The following is a 10,791-nucleotide window of genomic DNA, read 5'->3' on the forward strand; positions in this document are numbered from 1 at the left end:
TCTTTTTGTTTATGTGTGAACAATAATTAAAGCCTTAATCTAATTGTATGTGACAGTTCATAAATTAACAGGTGTAAGTTATGTAAGCAATCTGAACGCACATTTTAGTGGTATCAACTTTCAGTGAAAAAATAAACGTATTTTTTTTGTGCAACATTTCTAAAACTATGCCTACATGGCTGTGGTTGTGACTGTGATATCACCTTCTTAGTGAACACTTACAGACATGTGCACACATCTAGAGAAAAATATCCCTCTCCTCCATCAAACCGCAGTATCAGTGTGTGTATTAGGTAAATGTCCTGAGGCTTTCCGAGGTCTGTGATCTCTGCTTGCCAAAATAATTCACTCAACCTCTCCGTCTGCATCTGTGATATCCTCTCTTTTTTCTGTTTCATATCTCTTGAGCCCTTTCATCTGTCTGTATCATTCTCATGTGTATCATGAGTCACATCCTTAGTATTTTCCACATTTACTAATAATTTAATGCTCAGCTTGTATGCAGTTTACACTAAGTAATAAGATTAATGCCTGTGTACACAAAGTTTTCATCACCTGAAGCACATCTAGCAACCTTGTAAAGGAAGGTCAGGGACCACTTCATAAGACCCCTCGGTCTACTTAAGAAACAATCTTCAACTCTATTCTCTGAAGAAAGTTCAGGAAGGCAAATGTCAGACAAGGGTTGCATGATAGTTACATGACCCAAAGCTTAAAAAATCTGGAAGTGAAATGAAGAGTTGAATAATTTTTAAAGCAGTAGATGATGCTGTGAAAGTGGAATCAAGGGTACATTACAGCAGACTAGAACCAAGGAAAACTCACCATTTTCACCTGCTCAGGAACGCTGGAGAACATCCTGAGTAGCAGTCTCATGGCATGTGTGATGTTTCCTACAAATGATGAGATAATCAGCTGTCCATGAATGATGCATTTTGATTTAACAGCCTATTATTAATCCTTTGTTTGCATCACTTTTTCACTGGGACACAACCTACATTATGTAATGAGCTCCATCAGATTTCCCTTTGCCTAGCATTATCAGTCTCCAATTTGCATTGTTTCTTAAATAAATAGATAAAATACTTCCTTCCTGTGTAAGGCATGCAAAAATTAAAATCATCCCTATTTATAAATGATTAAGCTGTTATTTCCTCTCACCTCAACCTATCTATCGTAATTCTCTTTGTGTAAGAATCAGTTAACAGTTTGACCTGCATCTGTTTCAAAATGCAGCAGAGACTCCTCTCTAGTATCACAGAGATAGCACAGCTCCCTAATTCTTAATATTAAGGTTCTTTATTTTTTAAAAACATCGCAGATCACAACCTTGTTGAACTACTCACTCATGTTCAATCTCCATGTTCTACAGATCTTTTGGCTAGACCCTGCTCTCCATTCAACACATTAACTTAAAAACTGGGGGTTTTAAGTCATAAACCATGGAACAGTTTTCCATTAACTATTAGAGCCCCTTTAACTTTTATCTTTAGCCTCTTAATGGTTATCATGAAAACAGGTCGAATAACATTCAGGTTTTTATCTGTCTGCGGTATTGTTTCTTTTGAAAGGCTCTTTGTTGTGATTTTATCCGGATTTTCCACTATTTTTGATTCACTTATTTCCCTATTTTACTTCTGGTTTTATTTGTCATTTCTGAATTATATTATATTATAGTCTTGTGTTTTTACATTTACTTGATAAAATGAATAATTTAATATGACAATCGGCACAGTCATATTTTCCAGTGTGGTGTTATACATCTTCAGTATTTGACATAGCATTATGGCTCCATAATAATGGAGGATAATAGCTTCACCCATTATTCTGAAAACATTTTCATGAAACAATTCTTATGAGCATATCATTGCTTATAAATCTCTAGCTGTTTGGTGATGGCCTTTTTACAGACCTTTCACAAGGTTACTGAGAAAGAGCAAGGCCAAAAAATATGCATATGAGGTTGTACAGAGAATTTTTTTTCACTAAATTATTTTTGTCTCCCTGTCACTTAAATTTTTTGTTTGATTGCTCCCTAGGGCTGTGTGATATGACCAAAATCTCATATCCCGATATAAGACGTTTATCGTCCCAACAATGATATATATCACAAAATGTTTACATTTTCTGTAAATTCTGTGGATCTTGGGCAACTCAACTTGCATGAAGAGTTTTCAGCTGGGTGTCGTGTAACTGGAGTCAAGCGTTACATAAGTTGAAACAGCCGCAATTTTCTTTGCGAGTATTTATTACATGGTGTACTGCGGAGAAAAGGCTGTTATAAGGTTTATTTTTAGCACCTGACAGCTCTTATTAGCTTCTTGTCCGTAAACACTGCATACTATTTCACGTGATTCAGTTTATTTTGAAAAATCTCAACAGGGTCTTCAGCTTTATTGTGAAAGGTTTATGTGGAAACTAAACAAGCGGACGGCGGAGCCACGTGATGGATTTACTGTCATTGTTGCTAACAGCAACGGATAAAAACAGTCGCTTGTCCGTCCGTAGTGTGGTTATATTAAATATAAGAGAAAGAGAGAACACACAATGAAAAAATATTGCCGTAAACAGTTTATTTTGCAACAAAACAACGATAGCATAATATGAAATGATAGGCGCTTTCATATCGTCATCCAATATATATTGTTATATCGAACAGCCCTATTGCTCCCTTTTGGTTGGAGGAGAGAAGATGACCCAAAGAAGAGAGTACAAGTATCATGGGATATTATCCATGAGGCCTGCAGAAAATGGAGCGTTGGTGGACCCGTGTATACAGCATTAATGTGGCCTGGACTGTTGCTGAACAGAGGGAGCAAAGCTGAAACCGATCTATTTTCCAACCTTCACTGTGGTCATGAAATCTAGGTCCTGAGCAAAACAGTAGGGTTGCCAATAAAAGTAGCCAAAATGAGTTTCTTCCATCGGGTGACCTGGCTGAGCCTTAGCAAAAGGGTGAGGAACTAAGTATAGAATTGTAAAGGGCTCGCAAAATTTCAAAATCCCTGGTAGCCCTTTGGGCAGGCACTCTTTAGTTTTTGGTAGCCCAAAATAAATTTAAGTAGCCCGAATAAAAAATATTACTTTTATTGTATAATATTGTAAAGGAAACAAAACATCAATCAAAAAATTGTTAAAACGCAAATTACAACAACTGTATAAACATTACAATCAACTCAAATATCTGGTTCTAATTAAACAGAAATTTCTGTGAACTTGTTAGAACTGTGTAGAACATGAATTAGTCTGTGTCAGATCCTGAATCTGAAATTTCCACTGAAGTCACGGATGAGAAAATGCCACTCGACGTCGAGGGCATAGCATCTCCTTCATCAGCTTTCTCTTCCTGTGCATTGCCCTCCATTTCACTGCTCTTTGTTCTTGTCAGGGTTTTATGATCCAGGTGTCTTGAACCTTTTCCAGAAAACATCCAGAAACGAATCGACTTGTCAGGGCAAAAACATTCTGAACTGTTTCCCCATTAATGGAGAGTTGCATGCAGTCATTAAGTGTTTCAGGGTGTAGAGAGGTACGATGTGTTGTCTTCACTCGGTTCATGCAAGAAAATCCTCTCTGTGGCTGTTGATGGACTAAGTGTCAGCATTAATTTCACCAGCAACAAGATATGAGAGAGGTGTTCTGGATTCTCAGAGAGGAGATCTCTGTATCTACTTTGCGACCCCGGCATTCTGCAAGACACATTTTTAGATCCATCCATTCTTGTGGAATTTTTTCTTTCTTTTCATCTAGCAAACAGACAAAATGTGTGACAAGATAATCCACCTCTTCATCCCCATAATTTGCTAGTTCTTCTCTGGGATAGGGAAGAGTGGAAGGGTCAAAAACCTTGAAACAAGAGAGAGGCTTTTCATGGAGATTTTTAAATCTGTTGTCCATGTACTTGACTGTGTTGTCAATAATCTTCTGGATCTCTGCACCAAAGGTGTCTCTGTCTGTGCCCTCACCTCTGCTAGCAGGTCGCTGACTTTTTGTTAGCTGAGTTCCACAGTAGCAAATGCTACCATCCTGGTTCGCTGTGAACTTTGTGTCCAAGGTTTTCTGATATTCTCCTGGTTTTGTTTTTAGGCTGAGTAAGCGTGATGTGGTGCTTTCAACTAACTGATTTGTTTGTGTGATGTTTAGGTTATCATGCTGAAAATCAGTACAGCACTTGGATAAGATGGTACTGTAGTCCAACATGAAATGCAGGAAGCGAACAAATTTCTCAGTCTTCATCTCCTGCACCACCCCCTTAGCCTTGGCTGCATCCTCGGCTTTGACATCACTTCCTTCTGCCATGTTCTTCATATGAACAACAGTGGGAGTGTAATTTTTTTCCACAGCCTTTAGACATCTCAGCCGGCTTGGAAGCCACCACGTGCTCTTCAGGCCACTGAAATGTGCAAGCTTCTCATTTAGCAGTTCACTTATTTCTGTCAGCTCTCTTCGCTTCTTTGGGGAATAGTAGTACATCTTAAAGATGGTTTTCAGTGTATCGTCAAATTTCACCAGGTACTCACAGCCTTTCACGCTATCCAGCATGGCTAGCTCTAGTTTGTGTGCCACACAGTGGATTGTTATGATGTGGGGTATCCTCTGTTTCAGTCTCCCAGCTACTCCTGTTTTCTCACCCATCATCACTGCAACACCATCAAAACTACTTTCTTTGTCCATGTATCTTCTCTGATACCCATGGTGTTCACTGCTTCATCAATAGCCTCTAAAATACCTGCAGCATTTGCACTCTTGACTGGCTGACATTTGATCATGTATGTGGATATGTCACTATTATCCCTCACATACCTGACGTGAACCAGCTCCTGTTCTATTATACCAGTGTCTGTACTGCCATCTGCAAGAATGGATAAGAACCTGCTTTCTTGAATTTCCTTTTCAATCTGGTCTCTTGAAGTTTGTGCTATTGCTCCAATAAACTCTCTGCAAGCATGGTCATTGAGGTAAGTGGAACCAAGATCTAGGCCATTTGCTTTCTGAAGTTTGCAAAGACTGCTAAATTTTGCCAGTGGTAGTTCACTCTTTGCAACATAGTACGCAGTTCTAAACAGCTTTTTCAGGACTTCTTGTTGTGCTTGGTTTATTTTTAGTATGGTTTTTGCAATTGCTGTTTGTTCTGGGACAGATGCTACTGACTGAGCACCAATGCATTTCTTGCGATGCAGAGATTTCTCATGAGTTCTGATGGGGTCTTTCCTAAAATTACTGGTCCCAGTTGTTGTCAGACCTCCTGCTGACCAAAGGGTCGTAAACGCAGGAAGCTTACGTCAAAAGCACAAGGATGTGTCTGTGATAAAAGACTACAGCCCCCCACCTAGAACCTCGAGAATCTGGGGGGAAAGACAGTGGAATTTCTTTCATCAGAGTTAAAACAATGTACACATAAAAATAAACATAAAAATGACAAACATTTAACAATTCACTCTAACACCAGTAACAAAGGCGCTTGTCGACTCAGAAATCGAGGGAAACTCACGACACACCCGGCAGAACATCATGTTATTTACTTGTCATATTCCAGCCACAGAAATTCTTTTGTCCATGAAACCAAAAAATTGCGCTTTCTTTTTGCCTCGTAGTCTGATTTGTCGTAACTTTTCCGCTTTGTGGAAAGCCTTTCTTTGCCTGTCCCTTCTTCTTCCTGACCTGTCTTTTTTGGCTCAGCAGAACTAAAATACCTGCGTAAATCCATCTGTTTTTACACATACCAGCGATTTATTATTATTATTATTTTTTAATTCTCTGCGCAATCAACCCCTAGCACGTTGAAGCTTGCCACGTTTGAAAAGTAAGCTAGTGAGTGATGTTGTGTCCTGTCTGACTATACCATATTGCACCATTAGAGGGTGGTGTCGTGAAATAAGAGGAAAGTACAGTCGGGAAATTGTAGAGTTAGAACATAGTTAAGACGGCTAACTGATAACTCGATGTGTCTCCCTGTTACCTCTATGATCTAAAGTTATGTGCTGCATTTATTAAAGAGCACTGTTCTTTGATGAGGACTGGTTTATTACCTGTCGCTGCTACAAATGATAACAGGATTGCAGAGGAATTGGTGCGCAATTAACCGTCACTCACCAATCAGTACTGCCACTCTCCATACACAGTTTGCGCGATCGCAAAGTGAAACTGAAGGTAAAAAACAAGCGCAAATTCAAACGCGATTTCAATATGGCACATATTGACAGAGGCTCATCGATGCCAATGACATAATTACTCAGCTACATTTGCAAAAGAAAGCAAAGGCATTGACATATATTTTTACTTCCTATGATAGCCCGACGGGCAGGGCTGAGATAGATTCTGGTAGCCCGACTGGAAATATCGCTAGCCCTGATTGTTGCTCTGTTTCCAAAGGAGTTTGTTCACTAGTTAGGATGGTTCCTGAATGCCTCCTTTTGGAAGCATTCTGGGGGAAAGTGTTGAGGTGGGGAATGGGATGCCCTAGAAGGAACTGGGAAGTGTTGCTGAGGAGAAGGAGTTCTGGAATACCGTTTGGCCTGCTGCTACTATGACTTGACTTCAGATAAATGTAAAATAATGGATGGATGAACGAATTAGTGTTTGTTTGATTTAAAATAAATTTTTCTTCTCCCACAGCAGTGTCATATACTGTACTCCTAGTGTAGTTTTCTAGTGTTGTGTTGTGACAGTCATTGTTTGCTTTGGAATTTCTCTTTTAAGCTATATATCCCTTATATATCACTATCAGCCTAATAAACGGATCGCTTTTTGTTAAATGCAGTCTGCCTGTGAGTCTGCTCTTGGGTCCCCAACTCCACTACATATAGATAACAAATTGTTTAGTAATGGTTTGGGTTTAAGACACAGTATACTCACTTAACATACACACCCAAATCTGATAATTAAAGATGCTTGTATTTGTTTACCCCAAATCTGGCCACGTCTATACTAATGCTTTTAATTTATGTTCTGTGTATGTATGTTGATATTTTACTTTGTTAGTTAATCTTACTATAAATCAAGATTGAAGATTAAAAAGGCATGAAGAAGTTCTCAACTGTAATTTCCTATATCACTACTTGCTATTCATACTAGAAATGTACAATTAACACAAGTTTCACGCTGACCAGGCATATTAGCGGTCCCCAACCTTTTTTGTGCCACAGGCCGGTTTATGTCCAACAATATTTTCACGGACCGGTCTTTAAGATGTCGCGGATAAATACAACAAAATAAAACCAGTACTGTTCCAAAAAAAAAAAAAGATTTATTCATAACACACGGGAAAAGACCCAGGGAAACAGAGTTAACGATAAAAAAATAATAATAATAATAACGGTGAAAAACTATAGAAACCCAGAAAACCATAAATTTCACACCCGAGCCTCAACTCTCGTGGCCCGGTACCCAACGACTCATGGACCGGTACTGGCCCGGGGGTTGGGGACCGCTGTATATTTATCTAACTCCACTGTGTTAGGGAGATACTTGTGAAGTATTATGTGGTAAATATGGATAAATGGCTAAGTAAGAGTTGTGACCTTTATTGTTCCAAGATATAACAAATAAAGGCCACAACCACATATACACACTCAAAGGAACTGTTTTTAACATTTATTCATAGCTTACTCTATAAAATATGTGAGTATGTATTCTTCTGTGTGCAGAGGTGATCTCTTTTTTATGAGAAGAAAAGGCTTTTCTCTATTGTTATTCACTAGAGTGTGCTCCTTGTGTACGTGTGTGGGTGCTTATGTCATACTGTCTCTTCCCATGTGTGTGCCACTTGTCCCAGTGTATGTGTGTGTGTATTATGTGTGCAGTAGTGCATGACTAATTTAAAAGCTAGTAGTACATTTACCCTGTAACAAAAAAAAAAACAATCACAGGAGGGTTAGGGTTATGGTTAAACACACACACACACACACACACACACACACTGAAAACACACGTGCATACTGTGGTTGTGGGGAAATGGCGTACATCAATACACAAGAAACATCAAAGCACAGGCATTCATACTCACACTGTGATTAAATTGCTGCTAAAGTAAATTTGTTGGTTTCACTGATATAGACAAAAAAGCTTGTAGTTGGGTATTAAATGTGCATGTGTGGTTTTTGCTTGTTCGTGCATGTGTGTTACAGGAGAGAAAGAGAGCCCAAACTTGGGACAAAGGTTTTGTCAAATTACCTAAAAATACAATAAAAGATCCATTCACACATATACATACCCTTTTCAGTCACCATCAAACTGTTGATATATTGTAACTCTGTTATGTTTACCAATAAGATATTTTCTGTTCTGTCGCTGCCTGAACAGTTACTGTGATACTAACTGAATTAAACACTGCATGTATAAAAACTTGGCAACAAACAGTTGCCATATTCAGCAGATAAAATTTAAAGACAGGCTATTCCCCAACTTTTTAATACTTTGTGTCAGTACCAGTAGATTTAATGATAAAGAAATGATAGAAATATCAAAAGACAGCGTCTACAAAAACTCACTATGTTCTCATCCTGTGGTGTAATAGAGCGCTGCTTTGTCAAATATCACCTGCTTGTCTTGCAAACAAGGTGCCTTTCAGCATCAGAGAGCTCAGTGAGAGTTAATAATCTTACTTTCGACACCTACAAAGCCAAATTTATAAGACTTAAGGGATGGCAATAGTTTCTTGTCCAGCTGGGATCTTTGTGTTTTAAAGCTTTCTTTGCTTATTTTTTCTTACTTTCTCATTTGTTGTACCGTTGAGTTTTGCTTTTCTCTTTGCTGGCATGGCAAACATTTCAGTTACGTTTAGGCCCAGAAACCCACTTTGTTAGGATAGCGATCATGACTTGAGTGTCCCTTCATAACAGTAACCCTGCATGTTGCTGTCCTACTGTTGCCATTGCTTCATAACACCAGCACCAGTGCTTTGACATTATTAGCGGGATTCTCTGAACATTCACAACAGTTACACATATCGTGGCAATAATTTTATCTCCACTAACTGAACAGTACATGACCTTACAATTATGACTGTGAGGCATATATCTTCTTAACAAGTAAATCATACGATAGGACAGTCCCAGATGTTTGTATTTAAGTTTTGCTCAGTGAAGTTCTCACATTTCAATCATCCATGACTTGACATTGATTAGCTGGTATCTGTGTCTTTGTAATGTATATACTATATACAGTTTAGTGGCTACATCCACTATTAAACCCGAAAATATTCATTTATAGCCAATCTGCTGCTTACTTCTTACTGCTGGACATCAGTTATGCTCCTTGAAAGTGATTTACCATTTTGATTGAAAATGAATGAGTGACAAGGACCTTAAACTGTCAATTAAAAAACAACAACAAATCAACAAAAGTAATATTCCCCATCTTAATTTCGCCCTTGAGACCAAGGGCCAAAGTGTGCATGGCAGTTTGCAATGTTAGCACCCTGAAACATTGTACATGTGGGATAAAGGCATCATTACCAAGATGTTATTGGAGTGGTTCACTTCTTTCCTTGTTTGTTTGTTTTTTATGTCAGCTTAAATTTTGGGAAACAGAGTGGTCCAAAGTGCAGTGGATGGGACATCCACTGTAATGAAAAAATATGCTGACTGCATAAGCTTATCAGTCTTTTGAAAGCTTTTCTTAAAAAAAATGTGAAAATTCTATTAACAATAAAAGCTACTTTAACTGAACTCACACAACCAGTGTGTCGAAAAGACTGGGGCATAAACACGGTTTTGGCCACTATCTTGATCATATGTTGTGTATTTCTCAGAAGTTAAATGAGAGTGTCAAAATAAAGCACTTTATCTAAAAGACTGATTCAGCTCCTCTGCCAAAAGAACAGATACAGGAAATGTTTCATGCCACATCCAATAGCTCTTTATACCATAATGCCAATGTCATCTGATCTTTAATTATATAATTTTCTAGACATTTAGAATTCTGTTTTGCTTTGTTAATTTAAAATATTTTTTGTTTTATTTTTGGTTCCTCCTTTAATCTACACTTTGTGGCTTCTACTGGTTCACACATTTTTCTGTTAACCTCTATTATTGTCCTTACTATTTTAAAACCCAAGCAGCCTCTCTTTCCTTGTTCAGTGAATCCAGTCATGTAGCTCTAAAAGGTTCACTTCTTTCACTTACCCTTCATCACCCCAATTAGGAGCCACTTCTACGGCCTGATTATCCATTAACCAGCTTCCTCACAACGTAAACAGCAACTCACCTGGAACTAGCCTGCTGACAGTCAAGTTTGTGTTTATTATTATTTACAAAGCAACATACTGAGGTTTTGTGCTAGTGGCCTAATAATTAAAATAAAAATAAAAAAACAGCAGTGGTGAAAACTGCTTGTGTTGTGTCTTGCATTATTTGATTTTATGGTAGCAATATTTTAGGGTAACATTTTTGGTGTACACAGTGAAGCTGTTCAGGAGTATCATGTCCGGGAATAAATTCACAGGGCAATAGCTTCATTAAATTGTTGGTGCAAAACCATTCATTTGCATTTCACGTACACTTATAGTAGTTGCATCTAATTCTACTGCATGAGCAACAGAATTAGATGCTTGGAACCACCTGAAGAAATGCCTTTGTAATCCAAATACACTGTATGTCCAGTTTATACATTGCAAAGAGAAATAAGTAATAATCTGTACCCCCTGTTAGTTTGCACTGAAATAGATGGCAGTGAATATAACATGATGTAGTGACATGAATTTCCACTGATTACAAAAAATAACCATTATATTCACTATTCCCCAAGGTCTTATTTCTCAGTAATAATCTGACAAAGCACCACTTTGATGAT

General features: G+C 38.1%; 1 pseudogene; it reads right to left on the reverse strand.

The window, feature by feature from the left end:
• Nucleotides 1-3,241: 3,241 nt before the first annotated feature.
• LOC148100260 (zinc finger protein 862-like) lies at nucleotides 3,242-10,131 on the reverse strand (annotated as a pseudogene).
• Nucleotides 10,132-10,791: the final 660 nt, after the last annotated feature.

This window comes from Neolamprologus brichardi, chromosome 12 (assembly GCF_056152115.1).
Source record: "Neolamprologus brichardi isolate AB-2024 chromosome 12, ASM5615211v1, whole genome shotgun sequence".
Classification (NCBI taxonomy): domain Eukaryota; kingdom Metazoa; phylum Chordata; class Actinopteri; order Cichliformes; family Cichlidae; genus Neolamprologus; species Neolamprologus brichardi.